Source organism: Schistocerca gregaria, chromosome 6 (genome assembly GCF_023897955.1).
Source record: "Schistocerca gregaria isolate iqSchGreg1 chromosome 6, iqSchGreg1.2, whole genome shotgun sequence".
NCBI classification, from domain to species: Eukaryota; Metazoa; Arthropoda; class Insecta; order Orthoptera; family Acrididae; genus Schistocerca; species Schistocerca gregaria.
Window position 1 is genome coordinate 92,412,816 of NC_064925.1, and position 12,199 is coordinate 92,425,014.

At 41.7% G+C, this 12,199-nt stretch overlaps 1 long non-coding RNA gene across 1 annotated transcript in view; it reads left to right on the forward strand.

The window, feature by feature from the left end:
• LOC126278470 (uncharacterized) overlaps positions 1–12,199 on the forward strand; it is a 1,538,296-nt gene that overhangs the window by 447,049 nt on the left and 1,079,048 nt on the right. The gene's annotated exons all lie outside the window — the stretch shown is intronic.

Sequence of the window (12,199 nt, forward strand, 5' to 3'; positions counted from 1 at the left end):
TAATTTACAACAGGGCTTACAGCATTGTCACAGCATTGTTAGTAAGTTTGCCGCACACTTTCTGTTTCGAAAGCTCTAAAGCTGAATTGGGGGGGGGGGGGGGGTTGTTTGGGGAAGGAGACCAGACATCGAGGTCATCGGTTCAATCCCGCATCCGGCCATCCTGATTTAGGTTTCCCGTGATTTCCGTAAATCGCTCCAGGCAAATAACGGGATGGTTCCTTTCAAAGGGCACGGCCGACTTCCCTAATGCGATGAGACCGATGACCTCGATGTCTGGTCTCCTTCCCCAAACAACCTCCTCCCCCAAATTCAGTTTTAGAGCTTTCGAAACAGAAAGAGTGCGGCAAACGTACTAACTATGCTGTGACAATCCTGTAAGCCCTGCAAGGAGCAATATTTGATAAATGTTTCATTTTCAGCAGTGATGCAATCTTCAGTATGAAAAGCAAGGTTAACCGCCATCAAATTCGAACACGGGTACAGAATGGCCTCCTTGCGCCTCACCAGAAGTTAATGTGTTCTGTGCAACGTTAGAATGGCAGCTGCACGGTCCAGTTTTCTTCAGTGATTTTCAAAAAACAAATAGCTTATGCAACAGCTGATGCGGAAGATTAAAACAAATCAAGCTGTAACATTTTCCAGCGAAATGGAGCACACCCACACTGAGTGATGAAGGATCGCACATTCATAAATCAACATTTTTTTAAGACCGTTGGCTCGGTCGTACTTGGTATTAAGAAGCTCTTGGTCATCTAATTCTCCCAAGCTGATACCCAAGGATTTCTCTTTACGAGGATTATGTGAATGACCTTGTGAATGTGCCTCCTTTGCCGAAAATAATTTCGAGACTCAAATGATGCAATTCTAATGTGCTCGTCATGGTTACGGTGTTTGCATTTCAGAATGGCCGGTGCGAAGTGGATTTCATTTTAGATACTGTCTGTGTGGCAAAGGACATCAAAAAAACAAATAAGAGAAATTTTAACTTTCTTTTGCATTGCCTGTAATTCTTACAAACGTGTTTCTATACAGGAAATAGCTGCATCCGTTTTGAATCACTATGCTAATTTTGAATAGTTCTGTAGGTTCAACATACGTGTATTTTAAAGAGCAGACGCGTGAAGTAGAATAAATATGCCGTGATTAGTGAAAACTTTACTTAGATCCACTGCATGATACAGGTACGAATGAAAGTTTTTCCGTCTTTTGCGTGTAAGACAATGAGATTATGTACTGCTAGCAATGTACCGGGATCTGTAAATCAAAACACATATAAATGTTATAGGAATTGCTTTAGTCAGTTGTCAAATTCATATGAGGTCATTGTGATGCCACTAATGACGTTAGAACTCGTGTTTTCAGAAAAATATTTCACAGTTCGAGAACTGGGAAGGTTTTTCTACTGCAGAAACATGCTGTTTAAAAATAATTAAAAGATTTTTATCACACCACCAAGAATAATGGATCTACATGAAAAAAATTGCATCTCTGCCTTCATTCTGTTATCCATACTGCCTATCTCATTTGTTAGGACAAGCACTAAATAGTTCAAATGGGTCTAAGCACTATGGGACTTAACATCTGAGGTCATCAGTCCGCTGAACTTAGAACTACTTAAACCTAATTAACCTAAGGACATGACACACATCCATGAGGCAGGATTCGAGCCTTCGACCGTAGCAGCAGCTTGCTTCCGGACTGAAGAGCCTAGAATCGCTCGGTCACAGCGTCCGGCGGACAAGCACTAAATTTTGTAATTAACGATATAGTATAATTTCTTTTTCTTTTGAATTATACACATTTTTTTCTCGTTTTCCCTCACAAAGCACAACTACTTATACCATGAGCAAATACAAATATGCTCTTGAACTGAACTGCTACACATTTTACCCACGGCATTTCCCGCGACTGTATGCCCAAGTAAATCCTCCTGTGCATTGAAAGCCAGTCACTTCCAATAAAATACTTGAACTTCCATCATCATCAAGAGGGATACTGCTGACTGCCAGATTCATATGGTTTTCTTCTTACATACGCGTGGCATCAGCGTATGAAACTTTCCAGAAGAAGTCTAAAGTGACGTATACGCACCATTCTTTAGATTCGATTCAACTGTAGCTATAAATATTCCTACATCGTTCATTTCAAAGAACTAAATTAATTATGGAGATCATGAGACAAATAACTCAAATTCGTTGCGTTCCAGATGAAGCTCAGTCTTTTATCAGTGCTGATGGTATTAGCAATCTCAAGTGTTTAAGAACATTTAGGGAATCTTCTTTTTTTTATTATTTTAGTCCATTCTTAGTTTTGCGCTATTACCACCACGGATGAGAGTCTTCAGTATAAGAGGCTAACTCTATAGGTAATATTCCCATTCAAAGAAATATTCTAGCATTCACAGGAAATGATTTACGGAAAACGTAAGAAGCTTAAAGTATTATCAAAGAACAACCTCACCCAGGTGGATTAATGATCTAAAGGGATCTGTTGATAGGTGGCTAATAGTGTTACATTCTTTTTTTGTCAGTCTTCTGACTGGTTTGCTGCAGCCCGTATTGAAAGCAGATTAAATATCCATAAGAAGTTTCTCTATACTTGTTGGCCGTATGATTTTCTTATAGCATTCGCCCTTTATTTCGCCTCTGCATCTAAATGGTACGTAAGACAAGTTGAAAGTGACACCGTCGTTCGGAGAATGTGTTATAACTCTACGCCCCCTGTAATTAGATTGGTAGGATTAGTTCGACAGGTCGGGAAGAATAGATACAATCCTTCTAAAGCGCTGTGGTCTTGAACTGAATGTCCGGTTCGAGGACAGCTTCACCTTGTGATTTGTCGACGATCGTGATACCCAAGAACAACAGCATATGTTTATATCCATACATACTTCTCTGCTCATGTAGCGAAAAACCGCATCGGCCGTAATATCTTATTGCTGACAAGGAAAACGTAAGGCCTATAGTGGAAACATATTTCATTTTTACCACTTTTCACCAGGTCTTGTCAAGTCTTAAAGCCTATGTTACTGAAAAACTGGCAATACTGTCTATCAAACACTACCGTACACCGTCGCTATGATTGTTTAATTAAACAATTTTTGTATCCGTATCTCATCTAAATAAACGATGGGCTGTTTGAACTCGTCTCTTTTTCTCGTAAAAATCAATTTCTCTAACAGCGCCCTGCATTTCCTATGGTACTACTTGTAAGTCACTCAACCTCGAAAAGCAAATACCTCGATTGATTGCTGTTTTTGAAATGTCTCGCCGAGTGGTAAAATCTGTTCCAAACGATATCACCTCTTAAGTCCAACGATTCGCTAAAAAGTCCATTATAGTAATATCATCAACAGACTTACTTTTCGTACTGATGTACATCTCTATAAACCTCTATTAATCGTACCTTGTAACAGTCTAAGACTGCAGGTTAATGCTCCAGAAACACTCATAGGTTTTGCCCTACCATATTTCTCCTTAAATGACAAACATTTCCTATTGTGGCCTATGAATGATTCTCAGCTTGACATTTACCATTTAGAAATAATTCAAAAGCCAAGATCTAGGCTTTTGAATTATTTCTACAACAGAATGATTGCCCAACTACGCACTAAGTGTTAACTGCAATTTACAATTTAATTACTTGTCTGTCATATTGGCAGTTTTAACTGCACCGGAGAATTTAGCGGGTGGGACTGTTAATGGTGAGTTAGAGCCAACAGTGCCATCAGTTAATAATAATACATTCTCCTGCCTCTTCGAGGTCAGTACATTATCTTTTCCTTTCTTCATTTTCTTTACTTTGATTAACTGCCAGTTACAGCAACAGACATTGACCCTATTCAGGTCTTCTTGCATTTCTATGGAATTTTATGACACTGTGGTTTGGATTATAGGCAACAGCATTTTTGGAATATAGTCTAGTGGTCTACCCTGCGCTGCGAATCAGCCACGTCAAATGGTTCGAATGGCTCTGAGTACTATGGGACTTAACTTCTGAGGTCATCAGTCCCCTAGAACTTAGAGCTACTGAAACCTAACTAACCTAAGGACACCACACGCATCCATGCCCGAGGCAGGATTCGAACCTGCGACCGTAGCGGTCGCGTGGTTCCCGACTGTAGCGCCTAGAGCCACTCGGCCACTCCGGCCGGCCTCATCCACGTCCTCTATATACTACGCGCTAGAACAGCCAAACACATCACGTTCAGTGGGCTTGAGCCCGCCGTAGTTCTCACGGTAGGGTTGAGTCGCCCAAGAGCAGGCACCAGTGTTGAACTTTCGCTGCGAACTGTGGTTTTCGACCGTGAAATGTATGGGATCAACGCCCCTATGGAACGCGCGGTTCCATTGACGCACATTGCGCCACCCCCAGAAACCTTCATAGTGTTGATCCTAGGCGGCATTTGGTCTCAACCGGTATCCTCGGCAACCTAAAAGAAAACCACCTGATTTCAACGCCTGGTGTCAAGGTTCTGACCTCCGTCGCAGAGGTGTCAAACGAAGGGTGAAATGTGGTAACGTCGAGTTGTGGCAACATTCCCATCGTGCGACACGTCCACGCTGATGTTCGGCAGAATTGTGATGCAATTTGATGCCAATGTGACATCATAAATCCACCTCACAATTCACATGAACTTCTGAGCTTTGGCCTTTTTGTCGCATGTGGCGTCAGTTTGTTGTTTCAAGCGGCCTCGAGCCAGAGGGTGGCGTCGCAGGGTGCCACGCTTTTGAGCGATTACAGAAGAAAGTTGAGGGTATCTCTGAGACAGATTTTAAAATTATGCTTCACAGTTAGAGACAATTACGGGGACTCGAAAAAGTGATGCTGCTTTACTTTTGTTCTGCAGTGTGCATGCTACACTACAGTAGGGTACACCAAGAGTTGCTTTCATGTATAATTTCCTGAGTTCTGTCCAACGACAATGCTTTAGCGACATTCCGTAAGAATGTGTTTTGTTCGTCACGCAGAATTTCATGGAATACGTTGTAGAAGTACAGACACAAGAGACCGAATTGCACATATCTCTTGGATTTCAAGGACGAAAAGGGATATTCAGAAGACTGCTTCTTGTTTATTAAATGTTGGTTCTTAAACAAGATAGTGATGGTCTACAAGAAAATCATAAAACGCGAGTGCGATTCGGAGTCGATAACTTCACAACGAACTGACGCCAATAATGCACGACAACGACCCTTACCGAAAACGGGAATCGTATATTTCCAGTGTCTTGGAGCGTTCCCTTTTTCCAGTCAACACCTTCTTATGGGTTGAACGATTACAGTTCATTTTCTGTTATTATAAGCCTTATGTTTCAGGAGTATTTCTTGTTTCCACACACGCATGACGATAAAACGAGGAGTGACTATAGAAGGATTATCCTGTGGCAACACCACTATATGCCTGAACTGGTGCGTCTGATCCATTTACTAACTTCTTGTGAGACTTAACTGCCTACGACATTTTGGTACTTTGCTCAATTACATTTGACTCAAAGACAAAACCGACACAGATCGTGTACTATTTGATTTACTGTATATCAACCATGCATCTACATAAACATCAATAACCAGCAAGCCGCTTGACGGTGTATGGCAGAGGGTACTTCTGATACCAACAGTTGATCCTCCCTTCCTTATTTTGTTTCACTCTAAAATGGCAGGTTGGGAGGATGCTTGCAATGAACCTCTGTATCAGGTTTAATTTCTGAAATTTTCTTGTTGCAGTCATTTTGCAAAATATATGTGGGAGGTAGTAATACGTTGACCGACGCTTCGCGAAATGTACTCTCTCGGAATTTCGGTGATTAACGTCTCCGTGATGCGCAGCGATCTTCTCTGGAACTTTTTTACGCCGACTAACAGATCCCGTGACGAAACTCACCGCCCTTCGTTGGATCTCCTCAATGTCTGACTGTTGAGCAATACTCGAGGCTCGGTCGAACAAGTGTTTTGTAACCCGCTTCTTCCTCCGATGAGTTACATTTTCTTAAGATTCTTCCTGTGAATGCCAGTGTGGCTCTGCTTTTCGTAATATTTGTTTTGTGTGGTCATTCCACTTAAGCTCACTGCAGATAGGTATTCCCAGATATTTTATGGTGGATATTGTTTCCATCAATTTGTCATCAATAGTACAAATGTACAGTAGTGGATTTCTTCTCCTGTGAATGCGCAATATGATTTTTCTCGTTTACGGTCAATAGCCAGTCCCTGCACTAATCACTAGTTATCTGCAGCTACTCTTGCATATCACTACTGTCTTCTGACTTTGCTACGTTACTGTAAATAACTGCGCAATCTGTGAACAGCCTTATGAAAATTCCGACGTTTTCTACTATATCATTTAAGTCTACATGGTTTTCAGAAACTGTCTGAAAAGCTTGTTTGAGTGTTGCAGGATATGATGTGCTGGGGAATAAACGTTAAGAAAAAAATTCGGATATTGTTCCATTTCCGACTTATTTATGATTGAAGTTAGGCACTCAGCCCATTGCGCGCGCAAATTATAGAGGCTCGCGATAGACAGTGACCTGAAACGTAATCTTTGTGCGGTTTCCTAAAACTCCACAAGACAGCGTTACAAAAATTGGACGTGGGACGGAAGTGAGGATCAAATACGAGCCAAAGGCTGAATAGTCTCATGCACCATCAGTTACGCTACGTAAACGTAAATGTCGTTTGGCTAGGGCCTCCAGTCAGGTATACCGTTATACACGTGCAAGTCTTTCGATTTGACGCCACTTCGGTGACTTGCGCATCGATGGGGATGACATGATGACGATTAGGACAACACAACACTCAGTCGCTGAGAAAATCTCCAACCCTGCCGGGAATCGAACCCGGGCTCCAAGGATTGATAGTCTGTCGCGCTGACCACACAGCTACCAGGGGCAGACAGTTACGCCACGTGAAAAACTGACACTGATTTTAACTGGCTGATCGTTTGAATTTGCACGCGCCATGGCCTGATTGTGAGTAACTTCAGGGATATTTAACTCGGAAAAGCCACAATGTGTGGAACTTTTTGTACTAATTATTCCTCAGCCCAACCTATGCTACAACATACTTAAAAGTTTTCCAGCCCGTTTATGACTGCCCTGTATGTTGTAAACAGTAACGGTCCGGTCAGACTTCCTTGTGGTATAGCTGAATTTATTTTTACGTCTGTCGATTTTATTCCGTTAAGAGCGAGAGTTGAGTTCCGCCTGCAAGAAAGTCCAGAATCCAGTCACAAATCTGGTCCGATATCCGGTAAGCAGTATTTTGTTCACTAAACGACAGTGCGGGACAGTGTCAAATGCTTTCTTCAAGAGAAAGAACATAACATCAAACTGAGCGCCGGTATCTGTTGCGCTGTGGATCTCATGGAGTAACAGAGCGACCTGTGGCAGTAATTTGTACCTTAATTACTAACGTTCGTTGTGCCCTCTGCAGGCGACCTTCACGTCTGCTAACACTAAATTTTACTTTCGAAGTAGCTGAGGGCTTCGCAAAGTCGACACATCACAGCCATTTCGTCAACTAATCTTCATGTAAATAGCTCTGCGATTAATACTTTCCTCACCAAAGTGAACCGATTAGTACAACAGCTACAAAATATAGCATTTGGTTTCAGGTGGATGACAGTTCAGATCTCTGCCCACATACCCAAATTTAGATTTTTCGTCGTCTTCGTAAACTGCTCAAGACAAGTGTGGTTCAAGAAATACAGGGCCGAATTTCTTCTCAAACTTTAGATTCCGCTCCGTCTTAGTTACACCCAAATCTAACATCCATCCATACATTCCCGTATTTTTCCTTCCTTATTTCATTCAGCATTCTCTTATACCACTTTAATACTTTAATACTTTTGATACCTCGTGTACTCGTTTTCCCGAAGCATTTTTTGTTTCGTCCATTCCCTTCCTGCAACTTTTTTTTACCTTCTTAGATGTGCCAACTAAGTATCTTGTACCGACTTGATTTACAGATTGGTTGTTCATTTCTTTTCTTCCATTAGCCTTTCATGTGTACATTATGATTTTTCTTCCTGTCTTCTGCGCGCTTCAGAGGAATTTTTTCTTTTTTTTCTTTTTATCGTTCTTCGGCAATGGACTCTTTCCATATTCAATACTCCTTCCCTAAGCGCTACTCTGTCAGTTGTTTCTACAACTGTTATAACTCTTCTCCTTTTTTTCTGAGTCGTTTTTCAGTCTGGGGATCAAGCATGTTGTTCTTACCCTACCTTACCTTACATATGTCGTTAACCTGCTGTGTTAGATTCCATATGCATAGTTAAAGAATACCGATGCTATTTTTACCATTCATTCGGACATATTTAGATATGTTTCAGATTTTTTTCGATATGTTTCATCGTCACTTCGTAATTTCCTACTTTTCATAGTTATCGTGGGCCTAACGTTTTCTCAGTGATGAGCCTTCCTTGAACTTCTGATTTATCTAAATTACAGTTTAACGCTCAACATTCGCTTACATATAGAAATGCTGTCTTCAGTACCTTATCTAGTGCATTTTTGCATTTTTAGATGGGCGTATTATTATTATAGCGGTCTGTAAATATACAATATGTGTTCCCCATTATATGCCTTTCCTTTTGTGACTTTTCCCAAACCACTTCTTGTATTATCTGTCTAATAAATTAGAATATTTACTCTTCTTCATTTTGCCAAATTTATTATTACTTAAGTGCAGTGCAAGTTAGTTATTAGGCGTAACACTATTTGAATACTCGATGATATAACCAGTATTTTCTCACGTTGTTGCCGTTGTTGTGGTTTTCAGACCGAAGTCCAATTTGCTGCAGATCTCTATGTTATTCTATTCTGTGCAACGCTATTCAACTGCAAAAAACTATTGCGACCGACATTGTTTTGAACCTGCTTACTAAATTAATCTCTTGGTCTCCCTCTACAATTTTTACCCCCAAAACTTCCTTCCAGTACTAAAGTGGTGATGCCTTGTTGTTTCATAATTGTCCTATCAACCGATCCTTTCTTTTAGTCAAGTTATGCCACCAACTTTTTGTAGTTCAGTGCTGCACCTCCTTATCAGTTACAATATCTAGTCATCTAATCTTCAGAATTCTTCTGTGGCACCACATACCAAAATCTGATATTCTTTTATTGTCTGAGCTGTTCACATTTCACTTCCACACAAGGTTACACGCCAGATAAATATCTTCGTTTAATTCTATACACGATGCTATCAATTTTCTTTTCTTCAGAATCAGTTACCATTGCCAGTCTACATTTTATATCCTGTCTACGTGAGCCATCCCCAGTTATTTTACACCCCTAATGGCAAAGCTCATACAATATATTTAGCGTATCGTTTCCCAATCCAAATCTCTCACCGTTGTATGGATTACGTAACTCGGCTACGCTCCTCACTTTTATATTGCTCTTATTGATGTTCATCTTGTATCCTCTTTTCAAAAAACAGTGCATTCCGTTGAACCTCTCTTCCAAGTCCTTTGCAGTCTCTTACAGAATTACAGTGTTACCGGCAAACCTTAATTTTTTAAATTCTTCTCCCTGAACTTCAACTTCTGCACCAGATTTTTCATTTTCCTCTTCCTGTTGCCTCATTGTACAGACTGAATAACAATGGCAACATGCTACAACTCTGTCTCATTCCCTTCCATGTTCATCGATGCTTACAACTTCCGTCAGTTTCCGCAAAAATCATAAACACCCATTCACTCCCTATATTTTACACTTGCTACTCTCCACCTAAGGCACAATGTTGACATCCGTTTTCAGTGAACTATTTGTGATCACAGCGAATATTTGCTGAAATCAACTTATCCAAGTCTCTTCTTGATTTTCAACGGTACACTGCTTCTTGAATTGCCCAATCCCTACGAAAACGACTCATGACGTTAGTTACGAATTGTTAAAGTGTCAAATGCGGCAATCCATCATCCTGGGAAATAAGCATGCAATCACGAACCAACGGGACGTCTGCACCATCTTGCATAACGCATGACGGCAGTGCGAAGAAGTGGGGTTGTGCTGTGTCGCACTGAACATATTACTGGCTTGACTCGACCATGCAGCATCTGCAAGAAACTTTTCCACTCATTGTTGCGTGGAAAAGTGCGTAGCATGAATAGCGAAATTCACTCAAATCACGCACCCCAATTTAATTTTTGACGAGAATGTGCCTTTCTCCACAAGAATGTGCAGATCCTCATTTTCCCTTTACTGAAGGTTGAGCGTGGTAGTAAACCATCTTACTAAACATCGCTGCATGTCACTACAGCACATTTCCAGATAGAACGATCCGTTCAAGACGCCAGCCCCAAAAGATTTTAGAGAACTCCAACCTGCCTACAGCGGTCATAAGGGACAACCGTGCGACTTCCATCTCTTAAAATAGAGATTGTTTCCACAAAGGTTCTAAGCACTTCATATACACACATCGAAATGGTTTTGCGCCACCTTCGTTCCGAGAGTTCCGGAACTTGCACAGAAAACTGGAACAGAGAACAACATAAACATAGTTTCCGCCCTTTGTATTGCTCATGAAAACCACACGTTGGATGTTTTACCACCATACAGCGAAACCTTCAAAGGTTGCTGTACACACCGGTAGCTCTAATACCCAACAGCTCGTCCTCTTGCATTGATGCATGCCTGTATTCGCCGTGGCATACTATCCACAAGTTTAACAAGGCACAGTTGGTCCAGATTGTCCCACTACTCAATGGTGATTCGGTGTAAATGCCTCAGAGTAGTTGTTGGGTCAAGTCGTTTATAAGCAGCTCTTTTCAATATAACCCAGGCATGTTCGATAGCGTTAATGACTGGATAACGTGTTGGCCATTCTAGTCGAACCATGTCGTTATCCTGAAGGAAGCCATTCACAAAATGTGCACGGTGGAGGCGCGAAGTTCGTCCCTGAAGACGAATGCCTCGCCAATATGCTGGCGATATGGTTGCATTATCGGTCGTAGGATGGCATTCACGTATCGTAAAGCAGTTACGGCGCCTTCCATGACCGCCAGCGTACGTCGGCCCCACATATTGCCCCACCAAAATAGCAGGGACCCTCCACCTTGCTGTACTCGCTGGACAGTGTGTCTAAGGCGTTCAGCCTGATCGGATTGCCTCCGACGATGGTCTAGTGGAAGACCGTGGTTCATGGTGTCATGGTTGCACAGATGCACTTTGCCATGGACGTCGGGAGTGAAGCTGTGCATCATGCAGCGTATTGCGCACAGTTTGAGTCGCAACACGACGTCCTGTGGCTGCACGTAAAGGATAATTCAACGTGGTGGCTTTGCTGTCAGGATTACTCCGAGCCATAATCCGTAGGTAGCGGTCATCCACTGCAGTAGTAGCCCTTGGCCGGCCTGAGCGAGGGATGTCATCGACAGTTCCTGTCTCTCTGTATCTCCTCCATGTCTGCTTTGGTTCATTCCGAGACTCCTGGACACTTCCCTTGTTGAGAGCCTTCCTGGCACAAAAGAACAATGCGGGCGCGATCGATCCGTGGTATTGACCATCTAGGCATGATTAAGTACAGACTACACGAGCTGTGTATCTCCTTCCTGGTGGAATGACTAGAGATGATCGACTGTCGGACCCCCTCCGTCTAATAGGCGCTACTCATGCATGGCTGTTTACATCTTTGGGCGGGTTTAGTGACATCTCTGAACTGTCAAAGGGACTATGTCTGTGATACAATATCCACAGTCAATGTCTCTTCAGGAGTTCTGGGAACCGGGGTGATGCAACACTTTTTTTGCTGTGTATACCGCTTTCAAGAGACACATGAAGCAAGGACTTCGGTGCCTGGTAAAGGTCTCGTTAATATCAGCGATGTTGGTCTCTGGTTTTCGGGAATATTTTCCCGATCTCTCTATACATCCTGACATCTACGTAATTAGCAACGGTAACAAGTTCTTTTTTTCTTTTTTTTTCCAATTGACATTTTGCCAAACGGAAATATGCGACCTTAGAAAATTTTTTATAATAATTTATTGCTCCACAATCACTTAATAATTGCAGTACTCACACCGTCGGTTGCGACAATTCATTGTCATCTTCAGTGAATTAATCGCTTCCAAAGACGGCAGACAGTTAACCAAGCCCACAATTTCAAAACTGCAATTATTAAGCTGTAAAATACATTAATAGTATATGTGTCAAAATTAATTAATTTTTTATCTTGACATAGAACCTCTGACAGTG